Below are 23,840 nucleotides of genomic sequence, written 5' to 3'. Positions count from 1 at the left end.
TGCTGTTGGGAACAAGCGAGTACATTCTCCCCGTGACCTGTGAGGGTTTTCTCCGGGCCCTGCGGAGAAAACTTCCCACTGTGGATTTCATGGGCCAGGTGGGCCTTCTGCCTACCATTCTGTCTCTTTAAAATTAATACAAAGAGATTTATTTTAAGAAAGGATGTCATGGAGGGGATGTTCCCAAGATGGAGGAGAAAGGCTTTTGAGCTGCATCGGCAGTCACCGTTCCAATGGGGGGTCATTTCCAGGTCCCACTGGGGGCTGCTCCCTCAACTGAAGGGGGCTGTTCTTGCTAAAGCATAGTCTGGAGATTCTGGCCCACCCTAGTGCTCCCAACAGTCTGGCTCCATGAAATGTGTAGCGAGACCTTGCAAACACCAGGTCATGGATGCTGGCGGTGGGTGGGGGGGGCTTACGGGTACAGAGCCACTACTCCATGGTGCCCTGAGTGACATAAAAGCCCACCCACATATGTCAGTGAGCACAAATTGGCCACTGGGACAGAACTCCACCCAGACCAACATCGGGAAGTTACCGAGGGCTTCACCTAGGGAGTGTGGATGTGGGGCTGCAGCTCCCTGGGCACGTGTAAAGTCATGTTCAAATTTACTAGCATCTGACTGTTCATGCACAACCCAACTAAACGGTGTTTCTCTAGACCTCAGGCATCCACATGTATACACCTCCAGAGCAAATAATAATCACATGAAAATTATTTTAAATGAATATATATAAATACTTTGGGATGATTTACTCGGCTACAGGAAACCATTCATCAATCTCACGGCCTGCAGTAAGAAGCTCTTTCCCAGGCTGACGGTTCTGATTTTGATGCTCCTGTACCTCCTTCCTGTTGGTAGCGGGTCAAAAGTCCTGGGTACTGAATGGAAAGAGTTTGGGTCATATTTAAGCAACGCTCCTGGTGAATGTTAACAGAGGAAAGGGAGACTCCAGGGATCTTTGCGGCCACTTTAATAATCCTCTGCAGTGACTTCTGTCTGTGTAGCTACCGTCCCACACAATCATGCAGCCAGATGGGACGCACTCCCTTTTAAAAGGTTGTTAAGATGGGGGCCAGTAGCCTTGCCCTCCTCAACCTCCTTAGGAAGGGTGGGCGCAGCTGCTCCTTCCTGACTAATGAGGAGGTCTTGATACTTGAAATGCACATCAAAGAACTTAGTGCTCGCCTCTTTCCCCACAACAGAGGCATTGCTATGTAGTGGAGAGTGGTCGACCTTCATCCTCCTGAAGAGGGTGGGAAGGCAAGGGGGAACTTTGTGCCCCCTCCTCGTCTGACACCAGGTCCAGCTGAGAACACCGGGGCTCTGTGCTGTGCTCTCAGCCACTGTGTCACTGACTCCAGTAAATGAACAGGGTGCAGACTACACCAGGGGCTCAAGGACAACTGCACCCAATCACCAGCTTGCTGCCACAGAGGCACTTCAGCCCATCAAGTCCACCCTCTCCATCAGCCACCCTAATTCAGCATCAATCCCATTTTTCTTTGTTCTCCTCACATGCTCTTCAACTCACCGCCTATTAACGCACCAACCCTCATAGGACATGGGAGGACCCAAAACACCTGCAGGAAATCCACGGAATCACGAGGAGAATGTGCAAACTCCACACAGACTGCTAGAAATCAGGACTGAACCCGGGGCTCTGGGGATGTGACGCGGAGGTTCCACTCTCTGCCCCGCTGTGTTCAATCAAATGCAGTTTCATCATGTCACATAAATACAGTGACTACAAGGGCCAACAACCGGCCAGGAATCCTGTGGTGAATCATTGACCTTTTGACACCTCACCTTCATGTATTAACGAGCTTATGGTCATAAACGTTGTAGAATGGACAGACATTCACACTAGCTGCAGCTGAACAGTGACTCTGCAAAATAACAAGACTATTGGTATCCTTTAAATGAGCCCAGGATAGCAACATCAAATATAATGATGATGTCAATATCATGGCAGATAAGGAAGATCATTAATATGCAGAATGACAGGCATGTTGGGTAAAATAGGAAAGAACATTCTGCACAAACAGGACAGGGATTCGAAACATCAACTTGTGAAGACAGGAAGGCCCGGAACAGTGAGCAGCAGGGGATAGACAGGTGGGGGAGGGATAATGCAAGGTGAGGGGGTGATACAGGGTGAGGGGGTGATGCAGGCAGTAACACACCACAGAAGAATGAATGCATCATTAGGTTGTGGGGGAATGTTGAAAGTGAAGTGAGAGAAGATGTCGTTTGACTGGGGGAATGTACGCGCAGCCATAGTCATATTGACGTGAGGATCAAACCTCGTCTGCCCCTATTTTCCGATATGTTCGTCTATCAAGTGAAGATTTAGAATCAGCATCATGAGAACTGTGAGAAGATGCAACCTTGGCAGCACGATTCGTGTAGAGGGGGGCACAGTTGGCGTAGAGGGCAGCACGGTGGACGTAGTGGGGGCACGGTTGGCAAAGAGGGCAGTACGGTGGAAGTAGAGAGCAGCACAGTTGGCGTAGAGGGCAGCACGGTGGACGTAGTGGGGGCACGGTTGGCAAAGAGGGCAGTACGGTGGAAGTAGAGAGCAGCACAGTGGACGTAGTGGGGGCATGATTGGCAAAGAGGCCAGCAGGGATGGTGTAGAGAGCAGCACGGATGGCAAAGAGGGCAGTACAGTGGAAGTAGAGGCAGTGCAGTGGACATAGAGGGCAGCATGGTGGACATAGTGGGGGCACAGTTGGCATAGAGGGCACTGCGGTGGATGTAGTGGGGGACACGGTTGGTGTAGAGGGCAGCATAGTGGACGTAGAGGGCAGCATGGTGGACATAGTGGGGGGCACGGTTGGTGTAGAGGCCAGCAGGGATGGTGTAGAGGGCAGCACAGTTGGCATAGAGGGCTGCACGGTGGACGTAGAGGGCAGCATGGTGGACATAGTGGGGGGCACAGTTGGCGTAGAGGCCAGCAGGGATGGTGCAGAGGACATCACAGTTGGCATAGAGGGCTGCACGGTGGACGTAGAGAGCAATGGTGGATGTAGTGGGAGACACGGTTGGCATAGAGGGCAGCACGATGGACAGAGGGCTGCACGGTGGATATAGAGGGCAGCACGGTTGGTGTAGAGGGCAGCACATTTGGCGTAGAGGGTGGCACAGTTGGTGTAAAGGGCAACATGGTGAACGTACAGGGCAGTGTGGTGGATGTAGAGGGCAGTACGGCAGTATGGTGGATGTGGAGGGCAGCGCGATGGACATAGAGGGCAACACAGTTGGCGTGAGGGCAGCACAGTGGATGTAGAGGGCAGCACGTTTGGTGAAGAGGGCAGCACGGTTGGTGTAGAGAGCTGTACGGTGTACATAGAGGGCAGCACGGTGGACGTAGAGGCAGCACGGTTGGTGTAGAAGGCAGCCGAATGGGTGTAGAGGGCAGGGCAGTGGACAGAGTTGGTGTAGAGGGCAGCATGTTTGGCATAGAGGGCAGAAAGGTTGGCGTAAAGGGGGGCATGGTTGACGTAGCAAGCAGCACAATGTCTTTACAGTGCGAGCATCGAGACCGGGGTTCAAATCCCGTCCCGTCTGTACGATCTACCCGTGTCTGCGTGGGTTTTCCCTGGGGGTTTCAGTTTCCTCTCACTGGTGTAGGTTCATGGGGTGTAAACTAGGCGATGCAGGCTCATGGGCCAAAAGGGCCTATACCGTCCTGTCTGTCTAAATCTAAATTTAAAACAAATTTTTAAAAATGTGACAGAGAGGATGATGAAATTGTGACAGGAAGTGGGAGGCAGAAGGTTAAGTTCGAGTTTGTCATCATGTAGAACCCGATGAAACTACCTTCCCGGGCACCACACTGCAAACACACACACATGGAAATGACAGTGCATATCTGTAAATGTTAAGATAAATAAATGTTACCGTTAAATGATAGTAGTTTGCTGGAGGGTTTGATGAGCAGTTGCTTTGGTCATTCAGCGTTCTGCCTGTGGGAAGAGGTTGTTCCTCAGCCTGGTGGTGCTGGCTCTGATCCTCCTGCATTTCCTCCCCGCTGGGCGCAGCTGGAAGATGGAGTGTGTGGGGCGATAGGGATTCTCACTGATTTTGCAAGCCCTCTTTAGGACCGTTCTCTCAGTTTTTCTCCACAGATGCTCCCTGATCTGCTAGTGTTTCCAGCCCTTTTGGTTTCATTTTCAAGACTTTCACAAATCCTTTTATTACGTTTTGGTAAATTTTAAAGCTGTTTAAACATGTTCCGTTGCTTTATGCAAGAGTCTGATAGTTTTTTTTTCACATTTTAAAGCATTCTTTACACATATATTGTGATTGTTTTTACAAGTGTGTCAACGGCCCTGAATATTTTTGGATGCCCCAGTTGCATTCTGAAGTTGTGCTTTGACAATCTTTGACAGCTCTCGTTGAGACATCGGACAGGCATGACTAAGCCGATTGTTACTGTTTTGTGATGAGATGCCTGAATCAGCTCGTTGAATGGTGTAATGACAACAACCTTACGCTCAATGTCAGCAAAACCAAGGAGACAATTATGGAATTCAGAAGCAAGTCAGGGGAACACAACCCAGTCCTCATTGGGGGCTCAGTAGTGGAGAGGGTAAAGAGCTTCAAATTCCTGGGTGTTAACATCTCCGAGTATCCGTCCAGGACCCTCTGTGTTGATGTAATCGCAAAGAAGGCTCACCTGCGGCTATACTTTCTGAGGTGTCTGAGGAGATTCAGTATGTTACCGAAAAATCTCGAAAACTTCGGCGGGTGAACCAGGGAGAGCATTCTGGCTGGTTGCATCACAGCCTGGTATGGAGGGGTCGACTCTCATAACAAGAAGTGGGTTGTTATTCGGTCTGCAACATCACAGGCACCAAACTTCACTCCATTGAGGACATCTACGTGAGACAAGGTCTTAAAAAAGCAGCCTCTATCCTTAAAGACCCCCACCACCCAGCCCACACCCTCTTCACTCTACTACCATTGGGAAAAAGGTACAGGAACCTAAAGACAAGCACTCAGCGGCACAAGGACAGCTTCCTCCCTGCAGCCATCAGATTCCTGAATGATCAATGAACTAAAGACACGGCCTCACTTTTTGTGCACTGTTATTTTTAATATTTTACAGTAATGTTTTAAGATGGTTATAATATGAATGTTTGCACAGTGATGTTGCAAGACTTGTTCATAACAATAAATTGTGATTCTGACTCCCTTACAACACAGAACAGGACGTCAAAAATAGGCCCTCAGCAATTTCATAGATTCCTTATGGGACGATTCTGGGATGAAGTTCCATCAACATGTCAACTTTGCAACCAGAGGAGAGAATACCTTAGATAGAGTCGACACCAAGGTCCTTGGAACGTACAAAGCTGTACCCCCTCCCCGCCCCCATCTTGGATACTCAGACCATGTATCGATCCTGCTAAGCCCTGCAAATAGCCCACTGGGAAAATGAGTCAAACCAGTTAAACAGGAGATCAGGACTTGGCCAGAGGAAGGCACAGCGGCCCTGCAGATCTTCTTCAAAACCATGGACTTGGGTGTATTCAGGGAGGCAGCCACCTACAACAGCCACATCAGTTTTGATGGCTACACAAGCACAGTGGCTAGCTACACACACAGGTCACCATGATCAAACGTTACGTCTGAAACCATGGCTAGATGCGGAGGTTCTTGCATCATTCAGAGCTTGTGACACTGCTTTTGAGGTCAGGAGACAAGATGGAATTAAGATCAGCAAGGACTGGACTTGGCCCCACCATCATTATTTGTGAACCTCACCCTGGACTGTAAACCGATCGCCACCAAGAGTAGCACTGAGGATGTGGAGTTCATCCGGGCTGAGGTTCAGCGACTTCTGGTGGAGGGGATCATAGCCCCTAGCTCCAGCCCCTCGAGGGAGCAGGTCCTTGTGGTCAGAGGGGCGGGCAAGCCCCGGATGGTGATTGACTATACTCAAACCATCAACCGCTTCACCCAGTTGGACGTGTACCCACTACCCCGGATAGCCGCCTTGGTCAACAAGGTCACGCAATATAGAATTTTTTCGACCATTGACCTCAACTCGGCTTGCCATCAACTCCCCCTCCGTCCAAGCGATCGAATCTACTTGGGATTGGAGGCTGACAGCAAACTATTCCACTTCCTGTGGGTGCCTTTTGGTGTTACTAACGGTGTCTCTGCTTTTCAGATGGTCATGGATCAGATGGTGGAGGAGCACAAACTGATGGCGATGTTCCCATATCTCAACAATGTCACCATCTGCGGCCACGACCAGCAGGACCACAATGCTAACCTCGCCAAGTTCTTGCATATAGCCAAGTTCCTCAGCTTGACATACAATAAGGACAAGTGCGTGTTTAATACAGATCGCCTGGCCCTCCTCAGATGCATGTCATAGTCAGGGACCCTGACCGCATGTGACCCCTTATGGAGCTCCCAGTCCCAAACACCCTAAAGGTGCTGAAGAGGTGCCCAGCACAATGGGTGCCCAGCTACGCCAATAATGCCCACCCCCTGATTAAGTCCACAACCTTCCCATTATCTGCAGAAGCCCAGGCTGCATTTCCCCAGATACGAGGAGACATCGCAAAGGCCATGGATGAATCCATCCCCTTCCAGGTGGAGAGCAATGCCTCCGACTTTGCACTGGATGCCACACTTAACTAGGCAGGCAGACTGGTAGTGTTTTTCTCCCACACCATGCACGGTCCCGAAGTACGGCACTCCTCTGTCAAGAAGGAGGCACAGGCGACACTACCTGGCCAGTAAGAGGTTTAGCCTGCTGACAAACCAGAGGGCAGTGACCTTCATGTTCAATACGAAACAGCAGGGTAAAATCAAAAATGACAAGATTCTTAGGTGGAGGATCGAGCTATCCACCTATAATTGCGATATCTTGTATCGGCTGGGTAAACTCAACGATCCCCCAGATGCCTTATCCCAGGGGACATGCGCCAGCCCACGACCAGACGCTTCCAGATCTGCGCGGAATGTAAGCCGCAGTTCTACTGGGCAGAAAAGGCACACCTCATTAAGGCCACACACCCCTATGAATGTCTCAGTGTCGATTTCAAGGGCTCCCTCCCAACCTTAAATAGGAACGCCTACTTCCTGACGGTGGTGGATTAATTCTCCAGGTTCCCCTTTGCTATTCCCTGCCCGGATATGACATCGTCGACGGTTAACAAGATGCTGTGCAGCATCTTCACCCTGTTCAGGTACCCTGACTATATTCATAGCGACCAGGGGTCCTCGTTCATGAGTGAGGAGCTGCGACAGTACTTCTTAGCCAGAGGCATAGCCACCAACAGGACCACCAGCTATAACCCCAGGGGTAATGGCCATGTGGAAAGGGAGAACGTCACCGTCTGGAAGGCGGTGCACCTGGGCCCTCAGGTCCAGGAACATGGCAGTGTCCCGCTGGTAGAACGTTTTGCCCAAGGCACTCCACGCCATTCATGCTGTGCACCATCCCGCATGAATGCCTCTTTGGTTTCCCTAGGAGATCCATGAGCAGTTCCTCCATCCCTCCTTGGTTGGCAACCCCAGGGCCGGTTCTGCTATGGAAGCACATCAGGGGCCATAAGATGGACCCACTGGTGGAAGCAGTGCACCTCATTCATGCCAACCCCCAATACGTGTTCATGAGGTACCCTGATGGCCACAAGAACACAGTGCTGATTCGAGACCTGACGAGGGCCAGAGTCCCCGAAACAGTCCTGCCTGCCACCGAACCGACTATGGATCTGATCACACTGCACAGGAGCACAATCCTGGAGTCCGAGCCACCTGTCTCCCAGCTGGACTTCCAGGAGTCTACCCCCCACAAGACAACTGACCACCCATTCCCCTGGGAGTCCCCCACAAGCACCTAGACCCCAATGGTTCCCACCCTGGCCTCTCCCGTGATGGCCTCCTCTACTGAGGAACAACACATGGACATGCCAGTCAGTCCCTCAGCGGTCCAGCAGAAGGAAGAAGTCACCTGTGTGACTGAACCTCTAGTCTGAGGGAGTATCTGCCCCTTTCTTTTTCTTCCATTTTTCTTTCCCCCCGCCCCCCCCCCCCACTCGTGATTGTTCCTGGTGGTCTTTATTTTAAAAAGAGTGGGTGAATATAATGATATGGTTGTATGTACTACAGACAAGGGCTGGCCCGCCCTCCTGAAGGCATCCTCTCCTCAACTCCTCCCTGGACTCCTCCCCTGTGACCCAGGCCATAAAGGTCGAGCTACCTCTTCCTTCCCTTCACTTCCCTAGCTTGGATCCGGGCCAGCAGTCTTGTGTGTAATAAAGCCTATCGTTCCCCTCAGTCTTTGTCTCTGTGATTATTGGGGCAACTGGTAGCGTCCAACACTCATGTAATCAGGAAGGCAAAGCATGGGAGTGCAGTGAATTCATGGATATCAGGAACACAAGACGCTGGTGGCAGGGGATTCAAACCATAACGGATAACAAATCAACCCGGCGGGTCAGGGATGATGACATCTCCCTTCCTGGCAGGTTGATGTCATGCCAAAGGAGACCTCATCTGCCCCCCAAGGAACAGGCACCCTGCATAGCCTCAGCTGAGGTGAGGAGGAGCCTATCCAGGATGTCCCACACAAAGCAACAGGACCAGACAGCGTACCTGGTCGGATGCTGAGGGACTGGCGGCCCAGCTGACAGAGGTCCTAACTAACATCTTCAACATCTCACTGCAGCAGTCCACTGTCCCCACAGGATTCAAGGCTGCCACTGTCATGTCGGTGTCCAAAAGAGTAATGGTAACTGGACTCAATGACAACTGCCCAGTGCCACTGACCGCTCTGATCATGAAGTGTTTTGGAATGCATCAGATCCTACCTTCCAGCAACCTTGGACCCATTCCACTTCACCTACCATCCAAACCTGTCCACAGATGATACCTCAGCTGTTGAATCAGCTGACCTCACTGGTTCTCCTCTCTTAAAAGGGATTCTGGACTTCTTGACCGAAAGGCCATGGTCGGTCCGGGTTGGTCGGAAGACCTCCAGCCCCACCACACTGAGCGCTGGCGCACCTCAGGGCTGGGTGCTCAGCCCGCTACTGCTCTCGCTGCTGACTCATGACTCCACTTCCTGTCTCCGTTCAAGCAGAATCGTCAGGTTTGTGACCTACAAAGAGGAGCTTTGGGAGGCTCATAAAATGGCGCGATAGCAACAACCTGAATCTCAGCGGGGACAAAACAAAAGAGCTGATTGTGGACTTCAGGAGGACAAAGGCCAACTGTTCTCGATCACACAGCAATGGCTCTGTCGTGGAGAGCACAACGTTCCTTGGCGTGTACATAAAGAATGACCTATCATGAACCCATGACACCTCCTCATTCGTCAGGAAGGTGCAGTAGTGCCTTACCCTTCGTAAGGAGATTGAGGAGGGCCAGGCTACCGGCCCCCATCTTGACGTAACTGAGAGCGTTCTGTTCAGCTGTGTCACTGTGTGGGATAGTAGCTGCATAGTCAATACAGAGGATCATCAAAACAGCCCAGAAGATCACGGGTTCCACCTTTCCTTTATTGATGATATACACTGGGAGCGTTGTTTAAATAGGGATAAAGAATTATAGAGGACTCTTCCCATCTTTCCCGCAGTATTTTTGACCCATTGCCATCTGGAAGGAATCACAGGAGCATCAAAATCAGGACTGCCATTATTATGTGATTATCATGTTGTTACGAGCCCTGAGGACCCCAAATCCCAGCAGCAATAGATATTCACAAAGACAAGTGGTCACTTAAACAAAAGTTGCTTTTAATTACTTTTAAATATGAAAATAGAAACAAACTTTAACTTATCTCTATTGACTTACTTAACCTAACTTAACCCCCTTCTAATTCTAAGTACATGTGTATGTAATGTGTATGTAAGTTCACTGGTTGCAGGCAATTCTTGTACTGTGCACAGAATTTAACATTTATAAAGTTCACTAGGCTTTAGTGCTTGGAAGGTAAATGGTTACTGCTCAGGAAGGCTCTTGTCAGTTTTCAGAGAGCGATTTGTTTTTCCAGGTCATCCACAACTGATTTTTTTCCATCAGCCACTTCAATGTCTTGCTGGCAAAACTTGCCCCTTCAGGGTTCTCCAGATGATAACCTCTTCCTTTCAAGTCACCACAGAGTTCCTTTTTGTTTCCCTTATTCCAAGTGAAACATTAGGCAGCCCGTCCTCTCCTCTTGCATGAACCACTTTGACCAGGCTGTCTTCCAAAATGGGGCATTCTACAAGCTTGCCACCTTGTCCCATTCCAGACCCAGCTACTTCTGTTGGCTGTAACACTGTACAAGTGATCTCTGTATCTGTCTGTCTGTCTGTCTGTCTGTCTGTCTGTCTGTCTCTCTCTCTCTCTCTCTCTGAGAGAAAGCCTGTTTGACTCTCTCTGCTTGCAAAACCACATGACCTCTTAGAACAGCAAGCTCTCTTCCAGCAGTAATGAAGTCTCTTGAGCACTCTTCAAAGCTCATGTAAAAACTCTGAAGCCCCGATATGTCTAGCATTGAGCAGACTCCAGTATTTCAAATAAGATCTGTTTTAAAGTATTTGTATGTGATCTACATTAACAAACCTTTCCCAATCCATCTCCCAAAAACATATCTATATACTTTATATATTCTGTCAGAAACTTACTGGAGCATCAAAGTCAGGACTGCCAATATAACGTGATTATCCGGAGAAAGACTGTTTCAGCAGATTGAATATGTGCAGTTGGATGCTCATAAACTCAGCCCCTCGTGGTGTGGTATGTCTGGGAAGATGGTACGCAGTCCAAAATGGCATCTCCCATGATTTGCACATGGCATCACTGGAGTGCAGGGAAGATGGCTCCCATTACATGGAAGTCCAACTCCCAGCTAAATATCGCATGATGGAATATGTAAATACAGAGTTTCATTCCCCTGGAGAAAATCACCGAGAATTTACAGGAGAGATATGACCCATTTGTTGAAGCATGGCAACCATCGGGGCACAGATATAATTCATGCCCCGTTCCCCCCCCCCGAATAAGAGAAAAGAAACAATCCATCCCAGCAGGTAAAGGATTACGAGTATGAAATGGGGAATGTGGTGTGGATGACATGTGTTTTTGCCCCGACCTGGTTTTATTGAACAGCCAGGGTCATTGAGCTTCGAGGAGGGTTGTTGTCTTTGTTGGTATTTTGGTATTTGTCTAATTTAAGGGATCGGGAGGGGAGGGTGGAAGGAGGGGAAATAAGGGCTCTGTAAATCATATTACGTGGAAAGAAAGGTAAAATTTTATACAATAGATTCACATGTCTTTGGAAATTCAAAAATAAAATATTCAAAAAAATGATGGCGCCAATTGTGATGCCCGGGGTAGCGACTGGGCGTACGTGGCGCTACTGGATCTTGCGGATGGTTGAGATTGGCAAACTTTGGTGTAATGCCCCTTTTTCCGGCACTGGGAGCATCATGCATCCTCGGCAGGGCAACATTTCCTCGGGTCCATGCCCTGCCCGCAAAAGTAACAACTAGAAAGATGCCCACGACAGCGGCTGAGGTCAGGTCATGAGAATAGTGGGTCGGTGTATGGAACCAGTCACTCATGGGGTGCGATGATGCCCCGTCCCAGGGCAATGGAGCCCACAGTGACCAAGTGGCCCAGTAGTTGTTGGAGTTCTGGAGGGCCACCCTCATCAACTCAAGTACTTTTTGCTCCAGTAATCGTTGACGTATGTATCCAGCGCGGAGACTGGCAATATAAGCATCTCTAATGAGGACCTCAGCACTCTGGGCGGTGGACATGGGCTCTGCACAGGATCCGAGGGCCCACAGGAACTCAGCGCTAGACTCCCCAGGGCATTGTTTTCTGGTGGCCAAGAGACGCCTGGCGTAGACCTCGTTAACCTTTGCGGTATGAGCAGGCGACACTGATCATGGGAAAAAACTGGGAGGAGGAAGAAGAGAAAGGAGCTGAGAGATGATAGGGGAAGAGGCAGAGGGGTAAGAAAGCTACTCTCTGATAGGAGGAAGGAAAGGATGTTTGGAGAATTGGAGGAAGGGAGGGAAGGGGATGGGAGATAGAGGGAGGGAGGGAAGGTGGTGAGATGGAGGGAGGGAGAGAAGGGAGTGGGGAAATGGAGGGAGGGAAGGTGGTGAGATGGAGGGAGGGAGGGGAGATGGAGGGAAAGTGGTGAGATGGAGGGAGGGAGAGAAGGGAGTGGGAAAATGGAGGGAGGGAGGGAAGGTGGTGAGATGGAGGGAGGGAGGGGAGATGGAGGAAAGTGGTGAGATGGAGGGAGGGAGAGAAGGGAGTGGGGAGATGGAGGAAGGGAGGGAAGGTGTGGGGAGATGGATGGAGGGAGGGAAGGGGGTGGGGAGATGGAGGGATGGAGGGAAGGGTAGGAAGTTGGAGGGAGGGAGGGGAGATGGAAGGGGTGGGGAGATGGAGGGAAGAAGGGAAGGGGTGGGATGGGGAAGGATGGTGTGGGTGAAAGGCAGGGAAAAGAGAAAAGAACAAGTCAGTAGGATGAGGATAAGAGAGGGTAGGATAAAGGAGTGGGGGGTGGGGATTAACAGAAATTGACCATGTGGGCAGGTAACTGGTCAGTAGTGAGGGGACTGACTGAGTTTCCTGGAGTATTCATTAAAAGTGCCTTTTTCACTGGCGCCTTGTCCCAGCTATTGGTGGCCAATTTATTGGTTAAGAGTCCAGTGGGAAAGAGAATAATCAGCAGGCTGGCATCAAATCATGCAAAATCACGTCAGCGAATGATGGCCTCAATCCCCTACTCACATCCCTAGCATTGGCTACGTCAGTGTGCCGATTAACCCATTGATGGAATATTTGGGAATGTTTTTGGGAGATAAATTTGTAAAATTAGAGAGGGTTACATACATACACACACTTTAAAACAGATCTTATTTGAAATACTGAAGAATTCATAAAGTAGTGACTTTACAGAAACATTTCACAAGTAGGTGCTAATTGAAATGATGTCATGAAATGAATGGACTATTGTCTTGGAATAACAACCAGAGCCAGGTTGTATGTTTTGGACCTTTTTGCAAGGTTTTTGACTTCTCTGCAAAGTGTTCACTCAGAGGTCATTGAGGGGTTATTGTTTACCTAAAACAATAGGTGGGAGCAGAAGACTAACTCCTATTGTTTGCTGGAGAAGGTCGGGGGTTTTGCAAGTGAGAGAGAGAAGGACATGCTGCTGTCAGTTTGAATCTCAGATAGAGAGAGAGAGAGACAGAAGGGAGTCTTTGACTGAGTGTGACACAGGAAAACTGTAACAAGCCAGGAGAAACTTGTTGGAAATGGAAAGCTCCAGAGTGGTGGATGGCTTGAAGTGCTATCTGTCTGATGTTTCTCTTGGAATAAGAGGAACAGAAAGAAACTCTGTGATAGCTTGAAAGAAAGAGGTTATCATCTGGAGAACCCTGATGGGACAAGTTTCATCAGCAAGACATTGAGGTGACTAATGGTGGTACCTCAGTTGTGGAAATCCTGGAACTACAGATCTCTCTCTACAAGAACCTTCCTGAGCAGTAACCATTTATCTTTCGAGCACCAAAGTCTGGTGAACTTTATACATGTTAAATTCTGTGCACAATATAAGAATTGCTTGCAACCAGAGAACTTGGAAGAATGAGGAGTGAGGTTGAACTGTGAACCAAATGAACTTACACACACATCCTTCACGTGCGCTTAGAATTAGAAGGGGGTTAAGTTGGGTTAGTTAAGCTAATAGAGATAAGTTAAAGTTTGATTCTGTTTTCATGTTTAAAATAATTAAAAACTACTTTTGTTTAAGTAACTACTTGTCATGGTGAATATCTATTACTGCTGGGTTTGGGGGTCCTTTGGGCTCGTAATACCAGTGTGTAAAGGACAAGTCAAAAGGGATTCTCCTATCCCCAGGTCAATGTGAAAGAAGATAGTGTCCCAGCTAAACGTGCTCCAGTGGGAACAGCAAAAACGGCTTCTTTAACTGGGACACTGAATGGCCAATTAACTGGGATGCCCGTGGAAAAAGGGTTAGACACTCATGAGAGTTATTGTCATATACTTAAGTGCAATGAGCAGATGCCCAGAAATTCCTGCTTGCTGCAGCCACACAGGTACATAAAACAAGTTCATTTAACACAAGAAAAATAAATCTCAAAGGATCAGTGAATATTCACAGTTCCAGTTAGTACAACAAATGTGACATTTCAGTCATGCAGACAACCACTTGGAGGTCCTGGAGTACTTTACAGTTCGGGTTAGGGTCGAATGAGGAGCTTCAAGAGCCTGGTTGCTGTTGGATTAAAAACCTTGAGGTGCTGGTCTTCACATTTCTGTACCCAGTGCCCAAAGCTGGCAGTGAGGAGACATCATGACCAGGGTGATGGGGGGGGGGTGTCCTTGACAATGTTGGCTGCCTTCCTGAGGCAGTGCCTCACGTAGATTTCTGCAGTGGATGGGAGATTGGAGCCTGCGATGGACCCGGCTGTGTTTGTCACCTTTTGCATTTCTGTGCAGTGATGAAACCTGTCAGTGTAATTTCCACAGTGCAGCTGTCGAGGTTTGATAGCATGTCAAATCTCCTCGGACTCTTTGGAAAGTGACGGTGTTGGTGCGCCTTTCCACTGTTCTCACTGCTCTCACTGCCTGGCAGTCCAGCCCTAGCTAGTCTGCATCACACTGATCCGGGGCGTGGGGTACTTCAATCTCTCCTTCCTAAAATCAACAACCTTGGTCTTGGTGACGCTGGTGCCACAACAATAATCTTGCTCTTAACATTACCAAGACCAAGAAGCTCACGTGGATGTCTTCAATGGACAGGAGGACTTGGCTAGGTTTGTGTGAAACACAACTGGCTGCAGACGCTATGATTGTAGGAAACACACTGAAATGCTGGAGGAAGTCAGCATCTACAGGAGACAAAGATAATATCACCGACGTTTCGTGCCTGAGCCCTTCTTCAAGGAAAAATCAGAAAAGGCGGAAGCAGGATGTATCAAAACGTCTCAGAATTCAAACAATGGGGGAGGAATCCAGACCAACAAAAGGTGTTAACTGGATGCGATAAGGGATTTGGTAGAATTTATCATGTCCTTGCGAAAGGAGACAGGGAATGGAGAGACGACAGGGGAAGAAGGAGGGTGGGGTAGGGCTTTAACGAAAGCCAGAGAAGTCGATATTAATGCCATCCGGTTGGAGGGTGCCCAGTCAGAAGGTGAGGTGTTGTTCCACCAGTTACAGGTGGTCTCAGTCTGGCAGTACATGAGACCATGGACAGACATGTCGGCAAGGGAATGGGGTGGAGAATTGAAGTGGGTGGCCACTGGGTGATCCACGCTATTGCGGCAGACAGAGCCGAGGTGCTCAACAAAGCGATCTCCCAGTCTGCGTCCAGCCTCTCCGACATAGAGGAGACTACAGTGGGAGCACTGGATGCAGGAGACGACCCCTACAGATTCACAAGTGAATCTTGGGTTTGTCACTTTCTGCAGTTCCAGAGTGAACCTGAATATTTAATGACAAGCTGAATCTCCTCTGATAATTTGGAAATAAAAGTTGGCTCAATCTGTTCTTCCTGGTGGTAACAAATAACTTGCGCAGGGGTATGTGGGGCATTATTTGCATTCAGAAACGTCTTAAGTAATGGGAGAAGAATATTAGTTGACCTCACGGAGATGGGTGCCAAAGAATTTAATTTAAAAATAATAATTTGGAGATTCAGCATCGTAACAGGCCTTTCTGGCCCATGGGCCTGCACCATCCAAACACACCCATGAGACCAATTAACCTACTAAGCCTGTCCGTTTCTGAGATGGGGAGGGAACCAGAACACCCAGAAGAATCCCACGTGATCATGGGGAGATCGTGCAAACTCCTTACAGACATCGGTGGATTCGAACTCAGGTGGCTGCCACTGTAATAACTCACTCATACGCTAACCGTGCTGTCTAATTCGTGAATTGGAAAGCTTGTGACTGCTTAGATATGAGCTTGAGAGGTGTCAAATTTTACAGTCTGTTCAGATGAGGAATTCCAGCCAAATGATTTGATTTTAACGGGAGCTGGAAGAGAGATCTGGGTGTGTGCATGTACAAACCTAAGGCAACAAGGCAAATCGGATAGAGAATCATACAGAAACAGGTCTTCAGGCCTTTCAGCCATCGGGTCCACACTAACCAACTACCACCCACTGGCATTAATCCCGGGTCAATCCCATTTCATTCTCCCCAACTCCCCAGATTAACCACTGAAGCACAGGGGTAGTTTACAACAGCCAGTTAACCTCATGAGAAGGTTAAAGAGCTATGTGAATAAGCTGCTGTGATTGGAACCTCGAGTCCCTCTGCTTCTACTGAGCGCGTAGATATTAAGAGAGAGGATGTGCTAGAGTTTTTGGAAAGCATCAAGTTGGATAAGTTGCCAGGCCCAGATGAGATGTACTCAGGCAACTGTGGGAGGTGAGGGAGGAGATTGTTGAACCTCTGGCGAAGGGGATGGGAGAGGGTCCAGAGGATTGGAGGGTTGTGGGTGTTGTTCCTTTATTCAAGAAAGGGTGTAGAGTTCGCCCAGGAAATTATAGACCAGTGAGTCTTATTTCAGTAGATGTAAGTTGATGAAGATCACGAGAGGCAGAATTTAATGATCATTTGAGAGAGGTATAATATGATTAGAAATAATTAATATGGCTTTGTCAAGGGCAGGTCATACTTTTGAGGATGTGATTATATACATTGATGAAGGAAGAGCAGTAGATGTCGTGTATATGGATTTCAGCAAGGCATTTGATAAGCTTCCCCATGCAGGGCTTATTGAGAAAGTAAGGAGACACGGGATTCCAGGGAGACAGAACTGGCTTCCCCACAGATGGTAAAGAGTGGTTGTGGATGGGTCATTTTCTGCATGGAGATCAGTGACCCATAGTGATCCTCAGGGATCTGTTCTGGGACTTTTTGTGATTTTTATAAATTTCCTGGATGAGGAAGTGGAGGGACGGGTTAGTAAATTAGCTGATTGTTAGCTGATGACACAAAGGATGGGGGGGGGGCGTGGTGGATCGTGTGGGGGGCTGTCAGAGATTACAGCGGGACGTTGATAGGATGCAAAACTGGGCTGAGAAGTGGCAGATAAAGTTCAACCCCCATAAGGGTGAAGTGGTTCATTTTGGTTGGTCAAATATGATGGCAGAATATAGAATTAATGGAAAGACCATTGGCAGTGTGGAGGATCAGAGGGATCTTGGTGTGTGAGTCTATAGGACGCTCAAAGCAGCTGTGCAGGTTGATCCTGTGGTTAAGAAGGCCCACGGAGTATTGGCCTTCATTAATCATGGAATTAAATTTAGGAACTGAAAGGTAATGTTGCAACTGTGTAGGACCCTGGTCAGACCCACTTGGAGAACTGTGCTGAGTCTGGTCACGTCCATAAGGATGTGGAAACCATAGAAAGGGGGCAGAGGAGATTTGCAAGGCTGTTGCCTGGATTAGGGAGCAGACCTTTTGAAAACAGGTTGAGTGAACTCGGCCTTGGAGCAGAGGAAGATGAGAGGTGACCTGATAGAGGGGTTTTAAGATTATGAGAGGCATTGATCATGTAGATAGTCGGAGGCTTTTTCCCCAGAGGACACGGGTTTAAGGTGCTGGGGAGTACGTATAGAGGAGAGGTCAGGGGTACATTTTTTATGCAGAGAGTGGTGGCTGCATGGAATGGGCAATGGTGCTGGAGGCTTATACGAAGAGACTTTTGGATAGGTACATGGAGGTTAGAAAAATAGAAGGCTATGGGAAAGCCTAGTAATTTCTACAGTAGGGACATGTTCGGCACAACCTTGTGGGCTCAAGGGCCTGTATTATGCTGCAAGTTTTCTTTGTTCTATGTTTCAGCACCCCCCCCCCATTCACTCCCCCTACTCCACTCACCCTCATCCATTCCCCCATCCTATCCCCCTCATTCCCACCCCCCCCCTTTAAAATGAACCAATCATTTTTTGCCAGTCTCTGCATTTTCCCTTGTGAAATGTTTCACTTCAGTGAAGATTCCGACTTGTGGCTCGGGCTGGAACGGCAGCTGCCCTCAGACCAAAACACAAAGTCGTAACAAGGCTTCAACATTTCAACAGATCCATGCAGAAAGTTATTGGATTTGCCTGTCAAAAATGTCCTTTGTATCTGGTTGAATGAGCTCAAGCCGTATCTGTGTGGCCAAAGGCGAGATCCCTCTCTGCTTATTGTTCTTCCCCTGACAACAGCAGGGAAGAGTTGAATTACACCCCTGGACAAAAGGTTCTGATTATTGTCACACTGTTATACTGAGTCATTTTCACATGAAACATTATACTGTTCACTGCCGGTGAGAATGAAGTGTGCTGCAACCTGATCTGTAGACTGCTACTTCAGACTTTCAACCATTCTCTCTTTGAGAAAGCACTTGTATATAATTGTCTTTTTTTAAATGAATCTTTTATAATGCTGGGAATGAATATCCACACAGAAAGTATTAGCTCATGCACTGGGAGCTGACTCCCAGGAAGTGTGTCAAAGGTTTGCTCCTCGTTTATGTCATTACACCTGAGGACTGAAAGTTGAAGTTGGGACGACGGTTTTACCGCATTAAGAGAGCCTCAGGGTATAGCGAGGTCTGTGCAGCCAATGGCCTATTCCGGAAGCAATGGGACATGGGAGAACTGGACGGAGGCTGCCGCAGAAGCTCTACGGGTCGGCCGGCATCCGTGGAGGGAGGTGTCATGGGAACTCTGGATCCTGAAGCACCATTTCAACCCAAAGCCACGCCGTTCAAGAAGATCACGGCCGTAGACTCTGCTCCGCCTACCGGTCTTTCCGGAATCGGAATCAGAACCTTGATTTACTGTCGTGATTAAACTCACGAAATGTGTTGGTTTGCGGCAGCATCACTGCACAAACGTCTGTATAAACCACCTTACAACAGTAAGTAGAGGTCGTGCATGGAAAGTTAAAGAAAGGCAATGCCCATGGTTCATTGATCATTCAGGGATGAATGATCACTTTTAATTTCCATACAATGCAAACAAAAATCTATTTAACACTGTCCTAAATCGATTTAATCAGGTAGCCTCTACCTCTTCCTTGGGCAAAAATTTCTACGGATTTACTACTCTCTGGGAAAAGCATTTCCATCCTCACCTCCAGGCCTGAATCCTGAGGGTGGCTCTATTCTCACCTACCAGTGGAAACAACTTCTTTCCTGCCTCTATCTTATCCATCTCTTTCGGTCATTTTTTATGTTTCTGTAGCATCACCTCTCATTCTCTGAGCTCCAGTTAGTATCGTCCCAGATGACTCAATCCCTCCTCATCAGTTAATACCCTCATCTCTGGGATCAACTTTCTGGAGAAGTTAACACGTCAGTGGATAAAAACATGAGAAACAGGAGCAGGAGCTGGCCATTTGGCCCATCAAGCCTGATCTGGCTGTGGACTCAGCCGCGCCTTTCCTCCGTAACCCGTAATACTCCAGCTGTGCAAAAATCTCACTCTGTCTTAAATCTATGTAATGGGATGGCCCTCAGTAAGGTGAGTAAAGTTAGCTCGTGGGGCCTTGGAAAGTCAGACAGTATCCTCGGGGAGAGTGGTTGGTCTGAGTTTCGGCTCGGGACTTTTTGTCCAGTCTTGTCAAAGTATCCCAACCCCAAACATTGGCAGACCTTCTCTCTCAATAGATACTGCCTGCTCCGCTGAGTCTCTCAAGGAATTACAGCACAGGAACAGGCCCTTCGGGCCATCTACTCCATGCCAATCTATTATTCTTCCTTGTCCCACTGACCTGCAGCCAGTCCACAGCTTTCCATAGACCTCCCTGTCCAAATTTTTCTTAAATATCAAAATCAAGCATCACCTCTCATTCTCTGAGCTCTCAGAACTCTCTGCGTGAAGAAGTTCCCCTACAGTTCCCTTTAAATGTTTCACCTTTTACACTTAACTCATGCTCTCTAGTTCCTGACTCACCTAATCTCAGTTGAAAATATCTGCTTTTCATAATTTTTATGCTTACTCTGTCTATCCCCCTCCTAATTTAAATACCTTTATCAAATGTCCCTTTGATGCTCCAGGGAATAAAATCCTAACCTGTTTAACCTTGCCCTGTAGTTCAGTTCCTGAAGCCCGGGCAATATTCTTGTAAGCTTCAGGAGGAAGTCAGGGGAACATGGCCCAGTCCTCATCAAGAACTCAATAGTGGAAGGAGTCACGTGATGGAGTAGTGGCCGGACGATGAACTCCAGCCCTCTCCAGAAAAGTCAGGAAAAACAAGAGAAAACACAAAGGCACAGAAATAAAAGTTACAGAAAAGTGAGTATAAAGGTGGAAGAAGATGGCAACAAAAAAAGAAAAGTTGAAAGCAACGGTAAGAAGAGAGGAAGAGAAGACAAAGGAGGAAAAAGGTGAAGGCCTTACCTGTCCGAAGAGGCCCGCTGCGGAGAGAGAAACCCGCTCCCTCAGGTCGGTAAATAATGGACTACAAAAATGGCTCGCAGAGCCGAGTAAAAATGCGCAACCGCGCATGCGCGAAACTTCACGCATGCGCGATGCGAATGAAAAAAAACACACCGACGGGAGGGAGGACCAGCTGGGGAGTCGATCTCCACAGCCGGCAACGACAGCTGCAGAACACCTGCAGCAAGAAGAGACCACAGAAGACAATAGAAACAAGAAAGAAGAGAAGAAAAGGGCAACAAAGAAACAACAGATGGTCAACCCAGAGGAAGAAGAAGAGGAAGAGTATGGTGAAATAGAAGAAGAAAAGAAAGGCAAGGTAAAGGATATACTTGCTCTTATTAAAGGATACATGGAGTCATTTAAAGAATGGCAAACACAGGAATTTAAGGATTTAAGAAAAAGAATAAACAACACAGAAGAGAAAATAAATAAAATGGAGATGACCTTAACAGAAATGGGAAAGAAAATGGACAAGATGGAAAAGCGGGCAGTAGCAGCAGAAATGGAGGTAGAAGACTTAAAAAAGAAATTGGAGAAATCTAATAAAAAAACTAAAGAGACACAAGAACTACTAGCTCAAAAAATAGATACAATGGAAAACCATAACAGAAGAAATAACATAAAGATAGTGGGCCTTAAGGAAGATGAAGAAGGCAAGAATATGAGGGAGTTTATAAAAGAGTGGATCCCTAAGACCCTAGGATGTCCAGAACTACAGCAAGAATTGGAAATAGAAAGGGCACATAGAGTATTGGCCTCTAAACCACAACCACAACAAAAACCAAGATCTATTGTAGTAAAATTCCTAAGATATACTACAAGAGAAAAGGTACTGGAGAAGACAATGGAAAAAGTAAGAGAGGGCAACAAACCACTGGAGTATAAAGGGCAAAAAATCTTCATTTATCCAGATATAAGTTTTGAACTCCTAAAGAAGAGAAAAGAGTTCAATCCAGCAAAGGCGATTTTATGGAAGAAAGGGTATAAATTTATACTAAAGCATCCAGCGGTATTGAAAATATTTATTCCAGGACAACAAAACAGACTGTTCTCGGATCCAGAAGAAGCACGAAAATTTGCAGAACAATTACAAAAATAGACTGAGGGAGGAAGACGGGTAATGAGAGTTAAAATGATCACGATTGATATGTATGTGGGTAAAGACAAAAATAGACTGAGGGATGAAGACGGGTAATGAGAGTAAAAATGATCACGATTGATATGTATGCGGGTAAAGAGGTATAAGAGTGAATAGAGACAATGTACATACGTGAATGTATCTGTACTTAGAGGAAAATATAGATAGTATAGACAAGAATTAATAAGGGAAGGTAATGGAATAGAGAGAATAAGGACGGAATTAAAAGAGTGTCCTTTGTGACATATGAAAAGTGAAATCTTTTCTGGGGGAGGCGGGGTGGGGGGAAATAGCGGTCACTGCAAAATCAGTTGATGCTTGCGAGTGGATTCGCAAATCCAAATGGAGAGGGGAGATGTGGTTGTCCGACAACTCAGGAGGTGAAGGGGAGATTGGGGATAAATAAGATAGAAATAGGAGAATAAGGAAAATGTTGGATGTTGTAGGAATGTTGTCTTATAAAGAGTTGAAAATAAGAAAACAGAAATGGAAAAGGAGGAAAGGTAATGATGGAAAAACGGAAAGAGAAGATAAACAAAATATAAAAGGGCTACGCTGAACTATATGACTTTAAATATTAATGGAATACATAACCAAATTAAAAGGAAGAAACTACCAAATTTAAATGAATAAATGTATTCCATTAGAAAAAATAACATATTGGTTAAGAAATAATATTGAAATATTCGAACAAGTATAGGAGCCTTACATTAAATACAATAGCGAAAACCTACCGGGGACAAACATTACCTAAGTTGATGGAAGGAGAAGGAAAGAAAAGAATGGACTCAGTAGAATTTCTGGTGTAATTTTGTTGAATGACAACATTGTCTGACTGGCTTAATGCAACCTAGATTGTATACCTAAAATGGATGAGAGGGGGGGTGGGGGGTGGTTTGGGAGGAAAGGGGGGGGGGAGAAAAACTCACTGTATATGTGTGAAAAAGAAATAGTGTATATCAAAAAAAAAAAACTCAATAGTGGAGAGGGTCAAGAACTTCAAATTCCGAGGTGTCAACATCTCCGAGGATCTGTCCTGGAGCCCCCACATTGATGCAATCACAAAGAAAGCTCGGCAGCGGTTATACTTTGTGAGGTGTTTGAGGAGATTCAGTATGTCACCAAAGAATCTTGGAAACTTCTACAGGTGGACCGTGGAGAGCATTCTGGCTGGTTGCATCACTGCCTGGTATGGAGGGATCAACTCTCAGGACAAGAATAAACCCTAGAGGGTTGTTAACTCGGCCTGTGACATCACGGGCACCAGACCTCTCCATCGAGGACATCTACATGAGGCGGTGTCTTAAGAAAGTAGCCTCTATCCTCAAAGACCCCCCACCACCCAGGCCATGCCCTCTTCACTCTGCTACCATTGGGGAAAAAGGTACAGGAGCCTAAAGCCGAGCACTCAGTGGCTTCAGGACAGTTTCGTCCCCGCGGCCATCAGATTCCTGAATGATCATTGAACCAAAGACACTGCCTCACTTTGACTTTTAGTGCACTATTTTTATTTGTTGTTGTAAGGTGGTTTATAGAAATGTTTGAATTCAATGCCAGAAAACATTGAATTTCATGGCTTCTTCATGACAATAAATTCTCATTCTGGTTCTGATTTCTCTCGACTACGGTGCACCTGTAATGCACAGAACATAATAATCGCATAAACGCATGCAGATGTAATTTTAAATAAATAGATACAAATATTTTGGCATAAGTTACAGGATACTGTTCATCAATCGCACAGGCTGTGTAAAGAAGCTATTTCCCAGCCTGGCCATCCTGATTTTGATGTTCCTGGGCCTCCTTCCTGATGGCAATTGGTCAAAGGTCCTGCCAACTTGATGGAAAGATGGACATTCTTTTAGCCCTATTTAAGCAACGCTCCTGGTGAATGTTATCAACCGTTTAGTGGCAAAGGCAACTAAAGAGATATTTAGATATCGCGGGTAAGGAATGAGCAGGAAAGTAGCAGGATATTGTTTCGTGGGATTTTAGAGCAGTGCAGTGGGTGCAAGTGGTGTCTCACGGTCCCGACACCCGGGTTCAACTCTGACCTCCTGCGCAGTCTCCCGACTTTGCGCGGGTTTCCTCCGGGTGCTCCTGTTTCGCACTTCGTCCCCGAGACATCTGGGTCAGGAGATCATTGGCTGTGGAAAATTGCCCTTCCTGCAGAGGTGAGAGGTGGGATCCGGGAAGAGAAGGGTAGCAGGTGGGGAGGAGAATAATACAGGTGAGCAGGGACTCGATG

The sequence above is a fragment of the Narcine bancroftii genome, chromosome 13 (genome assembly GCF_036971445.1).
Source record: "Narcine bancroftii isolate sNarBan1 chromosome 13, sNarBan1.hap1, whole genome shotgun sequence".
Lineage (NCBI taxonomy): Eukaryota > Metazoa > Chordata > Chondrichthyes > Torpediniformes > Narcinidae > Narcine > Narcine bancroftii.
Note: the sequence above shows the minus strand (reverse complement) of the source record.